Source organism: Zootoca vivipara, chromosome 4, assembly GCF_963506605.1.
Source record: "Zootoca vivipara chromosome 4, rZooViv1.1, whole genome shotgun sequence".
NCBI lineage: Eukaryota > Metazoa > Chordata > Lepidosauria > Squamata > Lacertidae > Zootoca > Zootoca vivipara.
Window position 1 is genome coordinate 70933528 of NC_083279.1, and position 18206 is coordinate 70951733.

Sequence of the window (18206 nt, forward strand, 5' to 3'; positions counted from 1 at the left end):
CAAGAAATGAAACAGCTTATTCCCTAATCCTTTAGTTGGAAATAAAAGGACTGCTTCATTCTCATGCTACATAATTCCAATGAAAATGTATTTTCGTGTGGAGAACAACAAGGCAACCCACATGTTCACTATCACATGTCTTCATCATCTAGCATTGGGTGGGAAATCTCTGGTCCACAGGCCAATCTTGACCTGCCATTTTGGCCTGGAAGGCCATTTCCTCAAAACTGCACCCACCTGTCAACCAACTGGGTGACATCAGCTGATGGGTGGAGTTCTGCCTGCCAATGCACAGAGAGCAGGACTAAATTCTCCACTCATCAGTTGATGAGCATTTCCTGTAGGGAAAGGACGAGCATTTCCTGTAGGCAAGGCAGACCCCTCCCTGGACCCCCTGGGTCAACTTCGACAGGTGGGTGAGACGGCACCCCTAGCAGTCGCCTGGTGTCATCATGGCATCAGAGGATTGACAGGTGGGTGACCCTGCCTGCCTGCCTTCCCACCTGCAATCAGCCTAGAGGTGATACTGGTTCAGCTTCCTTCTCCTTACAGAACTCAACAGGGATGAGGATGAGGCCAAAATGAGTTGGCTCTGCCTGTCTTTGGTTTCATCTACTGTTGGTTTCCCTGTTTTCCACCAAACCTGGGCACCATCCACCACTGAATACACCTATTGCCAACTCAGCTCTTTGTCTCTATAAATAACCTGAAATGGACACTTGTATTGAACTACTTGGCCTGTTTATTTCAATATGAATGGGAGTAAGTTGCCCTAAAAATAGCCCTTCAATTCAGGGGCTGTTAGCTGAGTGCTGCATTCAGTGCTGTTGCCTTTCCTTAGTTCTGACTTAAAGATCTGGGGGGGGGGGCAGCAATGATGTATTTCTACAATACAGGGAGCTGAGTTGGCAATGGCTGCACTTCACCCTGATGCACACACAAAGTAAGTCTGATTGTTAATACATACCACAAACTTACAGAAATATAGTACTGAATGGCGCCTGACTTTTTAATGCATGTTATAGGTAAAATGTACACTTTCACATATAATTTTGCCTATAATTAGATTACTTTTAAAACTGAAACAAAGCAAAACACAAGTGGCTTGGAATTGTGCAGGGGCTCAGTGCAAGAGGTAGTCCAATGTGGGTAAAGGTCAGCCAAATCAGAACTGCCAAATTCCATGTATAAATCCTTTTCAAATGGATTCTTCACCCACCACCACCACCACCCTGGCCTCTCTCATAATTGCTGCTCTGTGAAAAGAGAAGCCTGCCAACTTGTCAAGACAACCTAACAAATTGCTTCCAGCTGTTAAGGCAGAGAGTTCCATCCCTACTTTGGTGAGACAGGATTGCTCTTTAAGGAGGGGTGGGATAGAGAACCTGTGGCCCTTCAGATGTTGTTGGACTCCCAACTCCCATCAGCCCTAACCAGCATAGCCAAAGGTTGCCATTCAGGCCCCATCTGCGCAGTACATTTAAAGCAGCATCATATTATACCATTAAAAACAGTCATGGTGTCCCCCAAAGAATTCTGGGAAGTGTTGTTTCATAAGGGTGTTGAGAGTTCTTAGGGGACCCCTATTCCCCTCACAGAATTGCAGTTCTCTGGGAAGAGGCATTGATTGTTAAACCACTCTGGGAACTGCATTTTCAGTGAATGTTCAAGATGCACCTCTTTACCCTGAGTTGTGTGTTTTCAAGACCCACTCTACTTCTGTGAAAGGTTCCTCCCCTCCCCCCTGTCCTCAATCCTCAGTTTTAACTTCTTGTAGCCTGCTCCAAGACCTGCTGACGAAGGATGGGTAATAAATTTAATCATCGTCATAATCACCACTGGAGTAGATTGACCTCCTCGCCACTGTGATGGCTGCCTATTCTCTTGGACTTTTCATCTGGGTTCAATGTGCACAGCCGCCCAGAAGGAAAAGAACAAGTTGAACAGAAGTAGCTGTTCTTTCTCCTGTCAGCAGACGCTCAGAAAGAGCAAGTAAACGGGCAATGGCATGGCAACAAGGAGAAGGTGGAGCAGAGCATTGGTTGGCAATGGACCCCCTGTCCCATCCCAGCTGAGGCCTTGGTTTTGGCAGTGGCCCAACCATGACAACCCAATTTTCATTGAGACTGAACTGTCAGGGGCCTGTGTGGTTCCTTGCCTGTTTCAAGGACTGCCAAAAATTTATATAAACCTGTGCTTCTAATCCCATGTACCTGGCAGTAAACCCTACTGAATTCAGTAGGACTTACTGTACTTCTGAGGAGACATGGCTAGGGTTGCAGCCATAATTATGTCAACCAGCAAAAATATGCAAAAGAGGGGGGAATATACAAATATTATTTAGTTGTAGAACTTATACATAATAAGTGGTGCTACTATTTATACAGATTCAGTAGTAGTGGTGGTGGAGGTAATAGAGTTTTCTAGTACTACCTATAGTGAACACGTTTAGTACAAGAGATTTAAGGACAGGACCTTTGCATCTGTTTCACCACTTCAGCTTCACCACTTCTCCTTCAAGCAATTCTGAAAGGCATCATTTCCCTATGGCAGGCATGTCCAATAGGTAGATTGTGATCTACTGGTAGATCACTGGATGTTTGCGGTAGATCACTGGTAGATCATTGGCTCCCTCCAAAGAAGCTGAACAACTGTGGCTCCCCTAAAAAAAAAGCTCAACATTTTACCTCCTCCCTGAAAAAACTCAACAACTTTCACATGAAACCCCCCCCCCAAAAAAATGGGCCTTCCTCCTTCCTAAAAAAAGCTCAACAACTTTGACCCGAACCCCCCAAAAGGGGGTAGATTACTGCCAGTAGATTGCAGTCTCTTGGGAGTTGGCCACCCCTGCCCTATGGCATATCCCAAAGGCAGGTGTGGCAATGGCCAAGGCCTCAAGTCAGAACAGCAGCCTTGAAGAAAGGGACAATGCATCGTTCAGTCGCAAGGGGAATACTGTTTTTGCCTCTCAGTGCCTCACCCCAGTGTTTTTCCACTGCTTGTACCTGTATTTCAAGTCAACACTTTAGCACTGGGAGCCTCCTAGAGAGGATGTTACTTCAGAGCTGCAGCCACAGCTCTGTGGAAAACTTATTGCCTCACAGATACCATGGCTAAGCATAGACAAAGGTCAGCTCTGGCTACACCTCAGATCAAGCTACTGTTCTCTCCGACAGCATTCTTTCAACACAATGTGTGAAAGTTCCCCACAAGGTCCAGCATGGTGCTACTTTTGCTCTTTCTCCAACAAAAGTAGAAGCATCATGGTGTTGCCAGCTGCATTGAAACCATCACCAGTTTTACCCTGTTTTATTTGTTTCTGTCCTGCATCTTCATCACATAAATCAAGCTTCCTCAACCTCGGCCCTATATACCTGAAGGAGCGTCTTCACCCCCATTGTTCAGCCCAGACACTGAGATCCAGCACCGAGGGCCTTCTGCCGGTTCCCTCACTGCGAGAAGCAAAGCTACAGGGAACCAGGCAGAGGGCCTTCTCGGTAGTGGCGCCCGCCCTGTGGAACGTCCTTCCATCGGAGGTCAAGGAGATAAACAACTACCTGACATTTAGAAAGGCAGCCCTGTTTAGGGAAGTTTTTAATCTGTGATATTTTAATGTATTTTGGTATTTGTTGGAAGCCGCCCAGAGTGGCGGGAAAAACCCAGCCAGATGGGCGGGGTATAAATTAATAATAATAATAATAATAATAATAATAATAATAATAATGTTTTGAGACTACAATTCCCATCATCCCTGACCACTGGTCCTGCCAGCTAGTGATCATGGGAGTTGTGGGCCAAAAACATCTGGAGGGTCGAGGTTGAGGAAGCCTGACACAAATGCTCTCGGGACAGGTCACAATGTGCAAGGGGGTTGTGAAACTGTGTCCACAGCCCCACAGATTCATGCACCAGCCATGTGCACCCCACTGACATTGTGCACTGGGCAACTGTGAGAAGGGGCTATAATGCAAGTAGTATCCTTTCTCACAGTTGCCCAGTGTGCAGCTGGAAAGAGCAGGGCACTTGGTTTTGCAACCATGCCTGCTTGTGGCACTTGATGGATGTCCTCTGCACACTTCCTCTGGCGATCTATCAAAGCCAAATGCAGACCACTAGCCATGTATGATGTCTCACCCAAGGCTAAATAAACCACCTGAGTTTTGCTGCCTGTCTGAATTGCAAAAAAACAAAGAAGGCACCTGCCTGACCAGCATATACAGTACAGCTAATGACCCATGTTCAGAGGAAACAGATCAATTCCTCCAATATCATAACAACACATGTTTTCAGTGTTCAAACACGGTCACATCTGTTATCTCCACAATTCACAGCCAGAAAGGGCTGGGCGATGGGCTCTGTGGCGTGGTGAATGCTTCCCCCTGTGAGGGAGCGTTCCCAGGCTCACTGAAAGAGGCGATCATTAAACTGCTTCTTAAAAAAAACATCTTTAGACCCGGCCAATATGGCCAACTATCACCCAGTCTCAAATCTTGCATTCTTGGGCAAGGTGATTGAGCGGGTGGTTGCTGAACAACTCCAAGCATGCCTGAAGGATGCGGACCATTTGGATCCCTGGGGGGAATCGAGTGTTCAGACCTCAGGGTTCTGTCCTCTCCCCCATGCTTTTTAACCTCTACAGGAAGCCGCTGGGAGAGATCATCAGGTTTGGGTTGAGTCTTCCATCAATATGCGGATGATACCCAGCTCTACCTCTCTTTTAAACCAGAACCAGTGAAGGAGGTGAGTGTCCTGTGTGAGTGTCTGGAAGCGGTTGGAGGATGGATGGCAGCTAACAGATTGAGGTTGAATCCTGACAAGACAGAAGTACTGTTCTTGGGGGACATGGGGCAAGCTGATGTGGAGGGCTCCCTGGTTCTGAATGGGGTAGCACTGCCCCTGAAGGACAAGATGCCAGCCTGGGAGTCATTTTGGACTCACAGCTGTCCATGGAGGTGCAGGTTAATTATGTGTCCAGGGCAGCTGTCTATGAGCTCCATCTGGTATGCAGGCTGAGACCCTACCTGCCCGCAGACTGTCTTGCCAGAGTGGTGTATCACCTAGTTATCTCCCGCTTGGACTACTGCAATGTGCTCTACGTGGGGCTACCGTTGAAGATGACTTAGAAACTGCAATTAATCCAGAATGCGGTAGCTAGACTGGTGACTGGGAGTGGCCACCGAGACCATTTAACACCGGTCCTGAAAGATCTTCATTGGCTCCCAGTACGCTTCTGAGCAAAATTCAAAGTGTTGGTGCTGACCTTTAAAGCCCTAAACAGCTTTGGTCCTGTATACCTGAAGGAGCGTCTCCACCCCCATCGTCCAGCCCGGACACTGAGGTCCAGCGCTGAGGGCCTTATGATGGTTCCCTCGCTGCAAGAGGTTACAGGGAACCAGGCAGAGGGCCTTCTCGTTAGTGGCACCTGCTCTGTGGAATGCCCTCTCAGAAGATGTCAAGGCAATAAGCAACTATTTTACTTTTTAAAAACAACTGAAGGCGGCCCTGTTTAGGGAAGTTTTTAATGTTTGATGCTGTATTGTTTTTTTTTCTGTTGGAAGCTGCCCAGAGTGGCTGGGGAAACCCAGCCAGATGGGCAGGGTATAAATAAATACTACATTATTATTATTATTATTATTATTATTATTATTATTATTATTATTATTATTATTATCTTACAACAACTCTGTAAAGTAGAATGATTTCTCCCCACCCCATTGGGTGAAGCCAAGAGTGGTTTGCTATCTAATGTTTTCACGGCTGAGGTGAGATTGAAAACTGGGAGTTTTCAAGTCCACAATTATTATGACTATCTAACGCTTAGAAGGCATCTGAAGGCAGCCTTGTTTAGGCAAGTTTTTAATGACTGATGTTTTAATGTATTTTAAATCTTTTGTTAGAAGCCGCTCAGAGTGGCTGGGGAAACTCAGCCAGATGGGTGGGGTATAAATAATAAAATATTATTAAATTATTATTATTATTATTATCATCACCACTGTAGCGTAGCTGAAGCCTGTGCATGTTTGCTCAGAAGTACAGCCCAATGAGTTCAGTGTTCAGGGGAAATAGATCTGAGATGTGCAATGCATTAAGGAGGCCTCAAATAATTGTTTGGATTCCATTTTGATTATATATACAGTATCTATATATCTGTATCTCGCATTTGAGGAGCATAGTATGGCGCAATGAACATGGGGCTTTGAGAACTGAAAGTGACCTCCGCAAGTAATTCTTTCCCCTTCTCCATCTCCATTCCACATCTGTAAAATGGGACTATTAGAGGCATCTTTTCTAAAAATTACTGTGGGAAAATAAATGTGCAAAGCACTTCATTAGAATTGCTATGGAAGCAACAGATTAAAAATCACTGTATACCTGGCAGTGAAATGGGTTGCACCCACACTAAACAGTTAAAGATCAATGCTTCCCCCAAAGTATCTTGGGAACTGTAGTTCATCAAAGGTGCTGGAATTGCAGCTCTGTGAGGGATACCATTCCTAGGATTCTTTGGGAGAAGCCATGACACTTAGAGTGGTAAAAATCACTAGAATTGTAGAGTTGGAAAGGACCCCGAGGGTCATCTAGTCCAACCTCCTGCTATGAAGAAATCTCAACTAAAGCATCCTGATGTCTTACAGAGGAATTAATCGCACTGAAATCCAAGGGTGAAATGAAGCATAAAGGTTGAACTGCACTTGAAACCATCAGGCATGGCTCCCAGCAATGAGTAAATGATTTGCAGTGGAGATGGAGATGTCAAAAGGCTGGTCCCAAGGTACATGAGACAAAGAGGGAGAGCTAATACCCTTAATTGGGGCCACCATGTCTATCAATGGATTAGCATATAAGAGACAAAGAGGGAGACTACCTTTCATTGTACTGACCATGTCTGAGGGTGGATTAGACCAAACTCCAAGCTTCGGGAGAACTTTGTCAAACACTAAATCTCACCTAATGCAGCCTGAAAACTTGGTTAAATAAAGTACATGACCGGTTGACCTTTTCCCTCTCCCCCAGAGCTTTTAATAAGAACCAATGTGTGTGGGGGGGGGAGACTTATTTAAAATGGTGTATATGAAAGTTTCTGGGGCTTATAATAATATTACAGGGATAAATATTCTTACGTTATTGTATTACTTGGTTGTGTGAATGTACTTGGAAGGTAGAGGGTGGGGCAGGGAGTCCATCTTGATCTTTGCCTCAGGCAGCAGAATGTTTTAGTTTGGCCCAGTTCAACCTGCATATCCAAACAGGAGAAAATCCAGAAAAACAAGTCAAAGAATAATCAGTTCATCTGAGAAATGTAATTGTCGCTTGCTGATCCTAAAGTGTAGACAAAACACTCTCCAAAACACAGCCAGCTATTCTTTTGACGTATATTCTTCCATTGCTTCGCTGCTCCTCTACTTTTCCAAGTTACCGTAGGTGTTTTGTTTATTTTTCCTTTTGTTTTCTCATTGGTAAGGACCGGAGGAGATTTTTGTGCTGGACACATTTAAATGATAGCTTACAGAGACAGTCTAAACTAAAACAAGGAAGCTGCACAATCAAAGCATAACAAAGAGACCTGCAGTTGAATGCAGGAAGCTGTATTTACCAGAAAATTATTTTGCTCCATCTATATTCCCCATTCTAAAATATAGTGGAAACGCTTTCAGAATAACTGGCAATCGGGTATTTTAGGTATTATTGGCTACGACCACCCCTGGAACACAGGAAGGGCAGTGATTATGGTTCGTGAGCCTGGATATTGGCTGGAGGGATGAATCACAATCAATAATAAATATCCCCTTTTACTGAATTCAATTTGTCTTTAAAGATATGTCTACATAATTTACACTTGCCAAAAGAATATGTGAACCAAAACATTGCCATCTTTTGAAATGTTCAGCTCTCCAAATTTTGCATTGGAATGGAACTTTCCCCTCCTCCCCCATCTGCTGCCCATGCCCTCCCCAAATCTGCTCTGGAGGGTTGGAGGGTTGGAGAAATACTAAAAGCATGAGTGAGGAAAGGGGGAAACATTCCATTGCGTAACAGGAAATCCTTGTATGGATGGAACAAGGGAGTTAGCACTGCAATGGATTCCATCCTCTGAGTTTTGAGGGTATAAGTTCATTGCGACATGTATCCCCACTATTTTTGAATTTTTAGTTATTTTAGTAAACATCTGTTTTATGCATGCTTTTAAGTGGAGACTTCTTTAACATATTCTACTTGACTGTAGCGCTGAAATATAATTTTGTTTTTTGTTTTTGTTTTTTGATATTGTCTGCAGACTAATTCAATAAATTCTATTCTATCCTGCTTACACCCATTGACATTCGTGAGTCTACCCCGAGTATGACCCAAAATTAATAAATGCAATTTTCAGGAATTTTTCAGGAACAATCTATCCTCATGCGAATAAACTGCCCAAAGGGTCTTTGTAGTTCTTTTTCTGAGTTGTAATTGTTTTCTTCGTTGTCTTTAAATCTTTTTTTTTATTCTGTAAAATTTGTAGAAATAATCCCCATGCTCCCCGACCCTGAATTCCCTGCACATGTACAAAGAAATATAGCATCAGATGTATTCATCTTACACTCTGTTGGAGCCACGGATTGGCTGATTGTTATACACTCCTGTCCATTGGCTTTATCATACTGTAGGACAGCTCTAGACTTCAAAGTCAGATCCTTGTGGAGCAGACAGAGAATTTCCAGATCAAGGTCCCTGGTGATAGGGGTGGATCTAAGTGTTTGCCTAAAGGGTAGGTTTCCCATTCATAGGGGATTTCATATGTTAAGACATCACTGCATGGAGCAGAATGGCTCTCACTCCCCTTTTGTTTTTGTTTATAGCCTCTGCAGACAACTCACTGCAAAGCTGATCTAACTGGGCAGCAGGGCATCTGTTGACATGGCAGAGTCTGTCTTTGCAAGGGAAAAGATGAGAAAGGCAATTTTAATTAACACAACGGGACTTGCACTCTATAGAAAGGCATGCACAGAAATCATGCTGAAATTGCAATGTAGGCTGAGTTGATGTGGGGGCTCCTCACACCCTTGCATAGTATTCACAGAAATTAAATTAAAGATGGGGAGAAATTTGATTCAGTTTACATTTGAAAGCAATTTGCACTTTCTGAAATAACATGCATGCCAAAACGCAGCCTTCACAGTTCTCTGAATGATCTCCAGACAAGCAATGTGCATAAAAATGCACATATTAGGGTAAAGTTTGCAACAACAAAAATTGCAAATGTTTGGGTAAATAATTAGCGGCAATTGCTTTGCAAAAAATTATATTAGGCCAAATGCATACAAACATGTGCATTATGAAAAATTTGAACTGGGGAAAAGCCCGACAAACTGATGCAGAAATGTGGAGAACTGAACTTAAATTCTGAAAAGCAAAAAAACGAAATCAACAAATTTGCCCCTCTCTACCTCTGGCACTGTGGGTTAAACCACAGAGCCTAGGGCTTGCCGATCAGAAGGTCGGCGGTTCGAATCCCTGCAACGGGGTGAGCTCCCATTGCTTGGTCCCAGCTCTTGCCAACCTAGCAGTTCGAAAGCACGTCAAAATGCAAGTAGATAAATAGGAACCACTACAGCGGGAAGGTAAACGGCGTTTCCATGTGCTGCTCTGGTTTGCCAGAAGCGGCTTTGTTATGCTGGCCACATGACCTGGAAGCTAGACGCCGGCTCCCTCAGCCAATAATGCGAGATGAGCGCGCAACCCTAGAGTCGGTCACGACTGGACCTAATGGTCAGGGGTCCCTTTACCTTTACCTTTATGCTAGTACTAACTCCCTGTATTGTGCCCAGCCAGTGCAGAACTTTCAGGACCAGTGACCCATGGTCCCATGAGGCTGCCCCACTCACCATCCTAGCAGCTGCACTCTGCACTAGCTGCGGCCTTTGGAAAAGTCTCCAAGGGCAGCTCCACATACAGTGCATTACAGTAGCCTAGATGAGAGGTCAGCAGAATAGGAACAACTGAGGCCAGGTTATCCCTGTCTAGGAACAGTTGTAGCTGGCAAATAAGCCTTCCTTGGAATCCAGGAATACTCACAGGCTATGAATCTGTTCCTTCAGGGGGACCCTCCCAGAACAGGTTGTACTTAATTCCTGAACAGTTCCACCTCACCAGGTTTCTAAGGAGACTTCCTAATGCCATAGCACTGGAATTTCACAGAGGCCAAATCAGGCTTCCCTGTCACTTTCCAGCCCAGTTGGAAAACTGCCTCACCTTTGTTCACTTTCATAGCCACACACTTTGATTATGTCACCTCCAGCTAAGGGAGGGGAGAAGGCCTGTCCCCTTCAGTTCGCCTCTTAGAAGTTTCTTCAGCTTGTGGTTTCTGTGGCAACACTTTGGCCCAAACTTACATAACACAGCCAATACTTAACAGGCTATTTACTTAATATAGAAACTGGTTTGACCATTTTAGTAGTCTCTTCAGTGCCATCTTACAGCTGTAAAATTGCATGATTGGAGGGAACCCAAATCCCATTTAGTCCAGCTCCAATTGTGTTATATTACAAAAGATTAGTATGCCAGTAGTTATGGAAATAGAAGATGGATTATGCAAGGAATATTCAGATTGGGCCAGCATTCCAAAAATGGCGAAGGGATACTCGATGCATGGAACAAATTTAGGTTAATGAGGGAAGTCTAATAAATTAAGATGAGAAATAAAGTTTATTTTAAATATATATATAAAATTAAACCTGCAGTCCTGCGGTTCCTGGGAGGTGCCCATTGAAAGCATCAGTTCTCTTGTAGGATGCACAGAGCACTTTGATATCAGTATGGCTGAAAATGTAGTATGATGACAGATTTGAAGCCATGAGCAAACCACTTCGGCCTCCTGGCTCTCCAGACAAATCGGAGAGGAAACTACTTCAGTCCTGGAGTTAGCATAGTTTGATTTCTCTTCTGTTATTTCCATGGGGAAAGAAATAGTTGCCAAAGGAACCAGAAAATAACAAAGGAACACAAGACGACTATTATCCCCCTGAAGGATAGCTCAGTTGGCAGAGCATGAGGCTCTGAATCTCAGGGTTGTGGGTTCAAGCCCCACATTGGGTGAAAGATTCCTGCATTGCAGGGGGTAGGTGGTCCTTGTAGTCCCTTCCAGCTCTACAATTCAGTAGTAGTAATAATAATAATAATTTATTTATACCCTGCCCACCTGGCTGGGTTTCCCCAGCCACTCTGGGCAGCTTCCATCTGAATAGTAAAAACAATACAGCATCAAACATTAAAAAACTTCCCTAAACAGGGCCACCTTCAGTTATCTTTTAAAAGTAAAATAGTTGCTTATTGCCTTGACATCTGCTGGGAGGGCGTTCCACAGCGCAGGCGCCACTACCGAGAAGGCCCTCTGCCTGGTTCCCTGTAACCTCACTTCTCGCAGTGAGGGAACCGCCAGAAGGCCCTTGGCGCTGGACCTCAGTGTCTGGGATGGACGATGGGGCTGGAGACGCTCCTTCGGGTATACAGGACCGAGGCCATTTAGGGCTTTAAAGGTCAACATTCTATGAACCCACCCTGCTAGCACGAGCCTCTCAAGGCAGTGAATGAAGCAATTCCATCACCTTCACTTTACGTACACGTGCACCCACACACATAAGTCCTTAGGATTTCATCTTTATGTTTAATGAATAAACTGGCTTTTAGGAAAACGCTCTTCATAAAGCTCTTCATAAAGTCTAGCAAAAACAACCAATTCATTACCTACTGTAATAAATCCAAAAAGTCATCATGAAAACAATCAGAGAGCTCAGCATAAATTCAGCATGCTGACTTTCGGCAATGTCAAAGGAAGTTAGGATGGAAATGTGCATTGTTGCAAAGCAGTGTGGTTACCTGTGCAAGAGCTGATAGGAGAAAAGGGGGAGGATGGGAAATGCAAATATGACCTATTGCATGGCAGGAGGAGTGGAGAGAAGTTCTTCTTCAGGAGGCCACAGTAAATTAGGAGGTTGTCCTCTGCAGCAGGACACTGGGAGGGGTGTCTGTGATTTAATTGTTCCTTATGTTTTTTGAGAGCTAGACATCCTTGCTCTTTGATAATAAGATGCCTCTTGGTTATACAGCAAAAAAAAAAAAAAAAACAGGGAAAAGAGAACAGTGGATTGTTTCCAATATGGTACCACATGTGCCTGATTTTCATGCACCACATGACAACTGCAATGTGCATCTCCATGCTGCCCCTTCTTGGAAGATCCAACCAATATTTGTCTTGGCAACAAGTGACATGATGCTTGTTTGACAAGATCTGTGTCATGGCCCCAGACCAGGAATCCTTGGAGACAGAGTCCTTCAACAATGGCAGCCCTGAGGAGGAAAAGGATTATCCCCCATGTAGAGCTGTAATCAATGGAACGACAATGTTTGGTCCACAGACTCCCTGGAAAATCAAGAGACTCCCAAGGAGGCATACTAACAAGTCTAAGGAAAACAGCTGCAGAAGAAGACACTGGCCCATTAACTGGCTAGATTCAGGGATGCAGCCTCTAGTCAATAAATACTTAGCCAAGGCTATAAAGATCAGCCAGTTGCCCCAGTACAATGCTGAGACAACTTGTATGTTCTGCCTCAGTTACAGGATTATTAACTTGGTACTGAAACCTGCACCTCAGTCCCTCTCCAAGGTGCTGATCCTCCATTATTTTGCCTTCTTGTCGGTTTGGGACCCTGGAATTACCAACTTTGCCCTTGCTTAGGCCACCACCTATCTATGGGGGCAGGCATCCCTATGGATCAGGACAATTTGTTTCCCAGGGAGGACACATTGCTTGGTATTGATTGCTACACACCTGAGAATTGGTGGCATTCTTCAGCTCATCAAGGGAGGGAGGGACATTCAGATCTTCCAACACAGGCAGAGTTTGTGTTCCCTACAGAAGGTTCAATCCCCGGCATCTCCTGGTAGGGCTGGGAGACAAACTCTTCCCTGAAACCCTGGAGCCACTGCCAGTCAGTGTAATAGACAATGCTGAGCAAGATGGATCCAGGATCTAACTCAGCGCAAAGCAGCTCCTTATGTTCTTCCTATGTTCCTAACACAATTCCAGTTATCTAGATACATATAAATTTACTGGGCATTTCCTATGTATTTCTACATCAATATAATATGTGCAAGGGGCACTCCTATTTGCCCAAACTCCTGACTGCCCAAGTGCTGGGTTGTTTTCCATATCACTCTGATAAATGAACTGTGATACATTCCCACTTTTCCCCAGGAAAGGGTAGAAGCTCTGAGGTGCTTATTACCATATTTAAACCTAACATAACTACATTAATCTGTTCCATTCTAACAGAGGAAGCTGTGCTTTTAAAGGAATTTTATTATATAATCAAAAACAAGCAATATATAATTGAGAGAAGCACAAGTATAGTAACAATTCATTTCACTTCTCTTTTTCATTTCACTTTTCTTTTTGCATTTGGATGCAAGACTTTGGTATATAGACTTGTCCAAAGTAGAACAGCCAAATAGACTATGCAGATCCAGAATCGACCTGTTGTGAAAGATATGGGCAGATCCAGGCAAATTCAACACGCGTTCAAAACCATGACTTCCCCAAAAGGATTCTAGGTTGAGTAGATGCTCAGAACTTTGCATTTTAACATCAGAAATAAAAATAAGATGCAATCCGAATCCGTGCAGCCACAGACATCAAAGGAGTGGAAATAAAAGGCAGAACATATAAAATAGGGCTCTTTGCAGATGACCTAATGGTCACAACATCAGACCCCTTAAACACAGCAATCTCCCTAACCAGAGAACTCAACACATTTGCAACGGTGTCAGGCCTGCGAGTAAACTTTGCAAAATCAGAAGCCATGTGCTTCAACACTCCTCCCCACACCCAGAAAGAACTCACTAATATCACCAAAATAAAACTCTGCCACACCAAGTTCAGATACCTAGGGGTACAAATAACCAAAAATCTCAACAAATTATACCTACACAACTATAAACCCTTGTGGCGACAAATAAACAAAGACCTGAAGAGATGGGACAACATGAATTTCACCCTCTCAGATAAAATGGCAATGATCAAAATGATCACTCTCCCAAAATTAACCTACTTATTCCAAACCCTCCCAGTCTGGATCCCCCCAATTCAACTCCGCAGATGGCAGAGAAAACTGCACTCCTTCATCTTCTCACATAAAAAACCAAGAATAAGCACCAAATACCTGCACCTCCCCACCTCACAAGGAGGATGGGGAATCCCTAACATAGAAACATATTACAGGGCCAATCAAATACGACATATAATCCCGTATATACTGGAAGATGAGACAAAACAATGGATACACTTAGAGAGAGACACAATTGAAAATATCAGCACCACAGCATACCCATTCCTCCCAAACAAACTAAGAAGGATCCCCACAACACTTAATAGGTACACACAAACCATGTTCAAAGCATGGAAAACAGAAACGGACAAACTAACCCCAACCACATCCCCACTACTCCCCCTGGTCTGCCATCCATTATTCCACAAGGCAGCACAAAACATCCAAACTAAAACTTGGCAAACCAAAGGCCTATATCGCCTAACAGACTTCTATAAAAATAACATACCTCTGACAACACGAGAAATACAGGATAAACTAGAAGACACCCAAATACCCTGGTTAGCACAACACCAATTACATGCCCTCTTAAACAAGCCAGCAATAAAATTAGCAGCAACAAGACCCCTGACACCTTTTGAAAACCTCCTTCTAACGACAAAGGGTCACGGCAAAGGGATGGTATCTGCAATATATAAAATACTGCTCCAAAATTCCACAAACTCCCCAGACGCAATAAAAAAACAATGGGAAGAAGATATAGGCTATGAAATCAACCCCACTCAATGGACCAGAATGTGGTCTAAACCCCCATTTAAATCCATATCAGCAAAAAGGAAAGAACTCACTCTGAAAACCATCTACAGGTGGTACCTAACACCACGAAAACTAGCACTAATACGCCCAGGAACCTCATCAAAATGCTGGAGAGGATGCACATCAACAGGCACATATTTCCACATGTGGTGGGAATGCCCCAAAGCCCAACAATTCTGGAGAACAACCGTAAGAGAAGTAGGTAAAATAACCCAACAAACATTAGAACTTACCCCAGAACTGGCCTTGCTAAACATCTTCCAGGACAATAATGCCCACCTACATCACAAAGAACTCATAACCCACTTACTCTCAGCTACCAGAAACACCATAACCAGACACTGGAAAGACCTGGCAGGAGTAAACATGGACCAATGGTACCAGACGGTATGGGAAACAGCCCTATTAGAAAAATTAACCAATAAGTTGAAATTGACACGGGGTCAAATAGAAGAAGACGGCTTCACCCCAGTATGGTTCCCCTTTATCACATACACAGCGCAACAAGACAACGACAGAAATCCACCAACAGCATACAAATCAATATGGCTAACCTGACCCGCCCACCCTACTCACATAAAACAGACCTCCACAGCCAACCACAAAAGAAAACTATATCCTAGGCCAACCCCAACAACTCTCACCATCAAAGGAAAACAAATGCACAACAAAGAACCTGCACAACCGATGCTGACAACCCCCCCCAACACACTTTAAGTAAACTAGAAACATTGTCACACTACCCCCACCCCCTCCCCTTATCTACCGCTCTCCCCCTTTTCCTCCCCAATGTCTCAACAATTGAAACTGATCTGTAAAAATGCTATGAGAGACACTGCCCATGTCTTTGTAAACTGAGAAAACCTTTAATAAAAATAAATTAAAAAAAAGAAAAGAAATAAAAATAAGATTTCTTTTAAAAGAAGGAAAATGAACACCGGGGGGGGGGGGGCAGCCTTGTTTTGTACCACAATTCAACTGGACTTATTTTGAGTCAACATTCATTCATTTGTATTGTTTCATTAGATTGCGAATAAATAGCACATATTGCTAACACAGTTTTATATAATTTACTGTAAGACAGTACATTTTAAAAAATCACCCAATCGTATCAGCAATCTTGGGATGAAGGGTGTATTAATTCATTAACCATGTTTTTAATCTAGCTGCTTAGAGGGCCATGGAAAATTTAGCATCTTGACTTAAATAGCTTATCGGGGGGTATAATTACATCTTAGCCCAGTATTGTCAACACTGACTGGCAGTGATTTTCCAGAGCTTCAGGGAGGAGTCTCTCCCATAATTCCTGGGAGATGTCAGGGATTAAACTGTAGACCTTCGACATGCAAAACAGACGCTCTACCCCTGAGTAGCAGCCTCCTAGTTGACTTGCTTAGTTAATGTTATGCCACCCTATATCTAAAGTTCTTTGAGCAGCTGATAAAAGCAATCACATTGTTTTACAATAAAAATACAATAACAGCTAACCATATTCTAACAGGGACAGGATGTTGGCTGGGGTTGATGGAAGTTGGGAGTCCACAGCATCTAGAGAGCACCCGGTTGAAGAAGACTGACCACAAGCCATACAATGGAAGTGTTGTGTTTGTGTTTTGGAGTACCAACAAGTTTCTAATTAATCAGGGAGCAATGACTAAGGTTTTTCTAGTCTTATACTTGGGAAAATCTGCTCCTTTATAATGTAACTTCACTGATTTAACAACTCAAGCAGAATTAGGTGGGAAGTTTTGTCTCTTTGCATTCCATGTCCATGCACTCGAATCATCTTATTACATTATTTCAAGCACCATCCTCATACTTGGTTTTTTGTCCCATTAACCTTTTAACCACGAGTTTCTAAAAGGGTATATACCTTTTTGCCTAATGTAGTGTAAAACCCCCTCAGGGGCAAAACCCAATATGTTCTAGAAAGTGAATTATAAAGGAGAGGTGGGGGGGGGAGGAATGTATTTCACTACTTTTAATAGGTACATAATACATACTGGCACAATTCCTTTCCTTTTGACAGAAGAGGAGAGTGATTTTTGGCCAGTATCAAGCCTAGGAAGGATTTGAGAAGTTTCAGCTGCCAAACCCACCTTCGGTGATGGCTGCCTGTCTTTACACTGGCCGGCTGCCACAAATGAAAGAAAACCGAGAATGCCAGAGTTGATCAGAAGTTATGTGCTAGCTACACTACAATTTATTCTGCAGGATATGTGGTTCTTCCCCGAGGGAACTTGTCTCTGTATTAAGCAAAAAGGTGGATGGTGCCAAACTTTATGGAAAGAAAAGCTTTCCTACATGCAAGCCTGCTACAAAGTTTACTAGAAGTGTTTATTCAATATAAATTTTTGGTTTTCAGTGAGAAGGCAAAGTCCCATTCCATTGAGTTTTGTAAAGGTGATATTTTTAGGCACACTGGATCTACCTTATACCAGGTCAGGTCCAGCTACCCCTGTATTGTCTGCTCTGACTGGCAGCAGCTCTCCAAAGTCTCTGGCAGAGGTCTTTTCCATCACCTGCCAACTGACCCTTCTAACTGGAGCTGCCTAGGATTGGACTCTGGGCCTTTCTTATGCATAGCATGTCATTAAGCCATGATCCATTGTTTTGGATAAAGGACAAAAGTTTCTTTCACACACACACACACACACACACACACACACACACACACACACACATATATATATATATATATATATATATATATATATATATATATATATATTACTAATTTTCACAATAAACAATCATTACATTAAAAAGAAAAAAACACAAAATAAAACAATTAAAATATCTATATACACTCTTAATATTGATCCATATTTTGGGATTCCTTGAATCCCACTTCCTTCCCTGATTCCTTTCTATTATTTTAATTTATGCATGTCAACAACAAAAAATCTTTATGTCTAATTGCTTCCTTATTTAAACATTAACCATAACATTACAAATGTTTTTTAAAATAATAATAATAATCCTGCTAATGTATTGACTTCCTTACATTGCTTTTGTATATAGGTAATAAACATTTCCCATTCTTTTGTATATTTGTTGTCGTCTTGATTTCTCAATTTCCCAGTTAATTTAGCCATTTCCACATATTCCATTAACTTAATTTGCCAATCTTCTTTAATATGGACTTCTAAGGACAAAATTTTCAGTTAAGAACACAGGCAATAGCTGGCAGCCAAAACCAGAACTTTGGAAAATGTGTGGATAATACATGTGACTGAGCACCACTATTGCAATTGGGGGAGGGGTACTTTTATGGGTTTTATGGCTCAGACAGCATAGAAATTTCA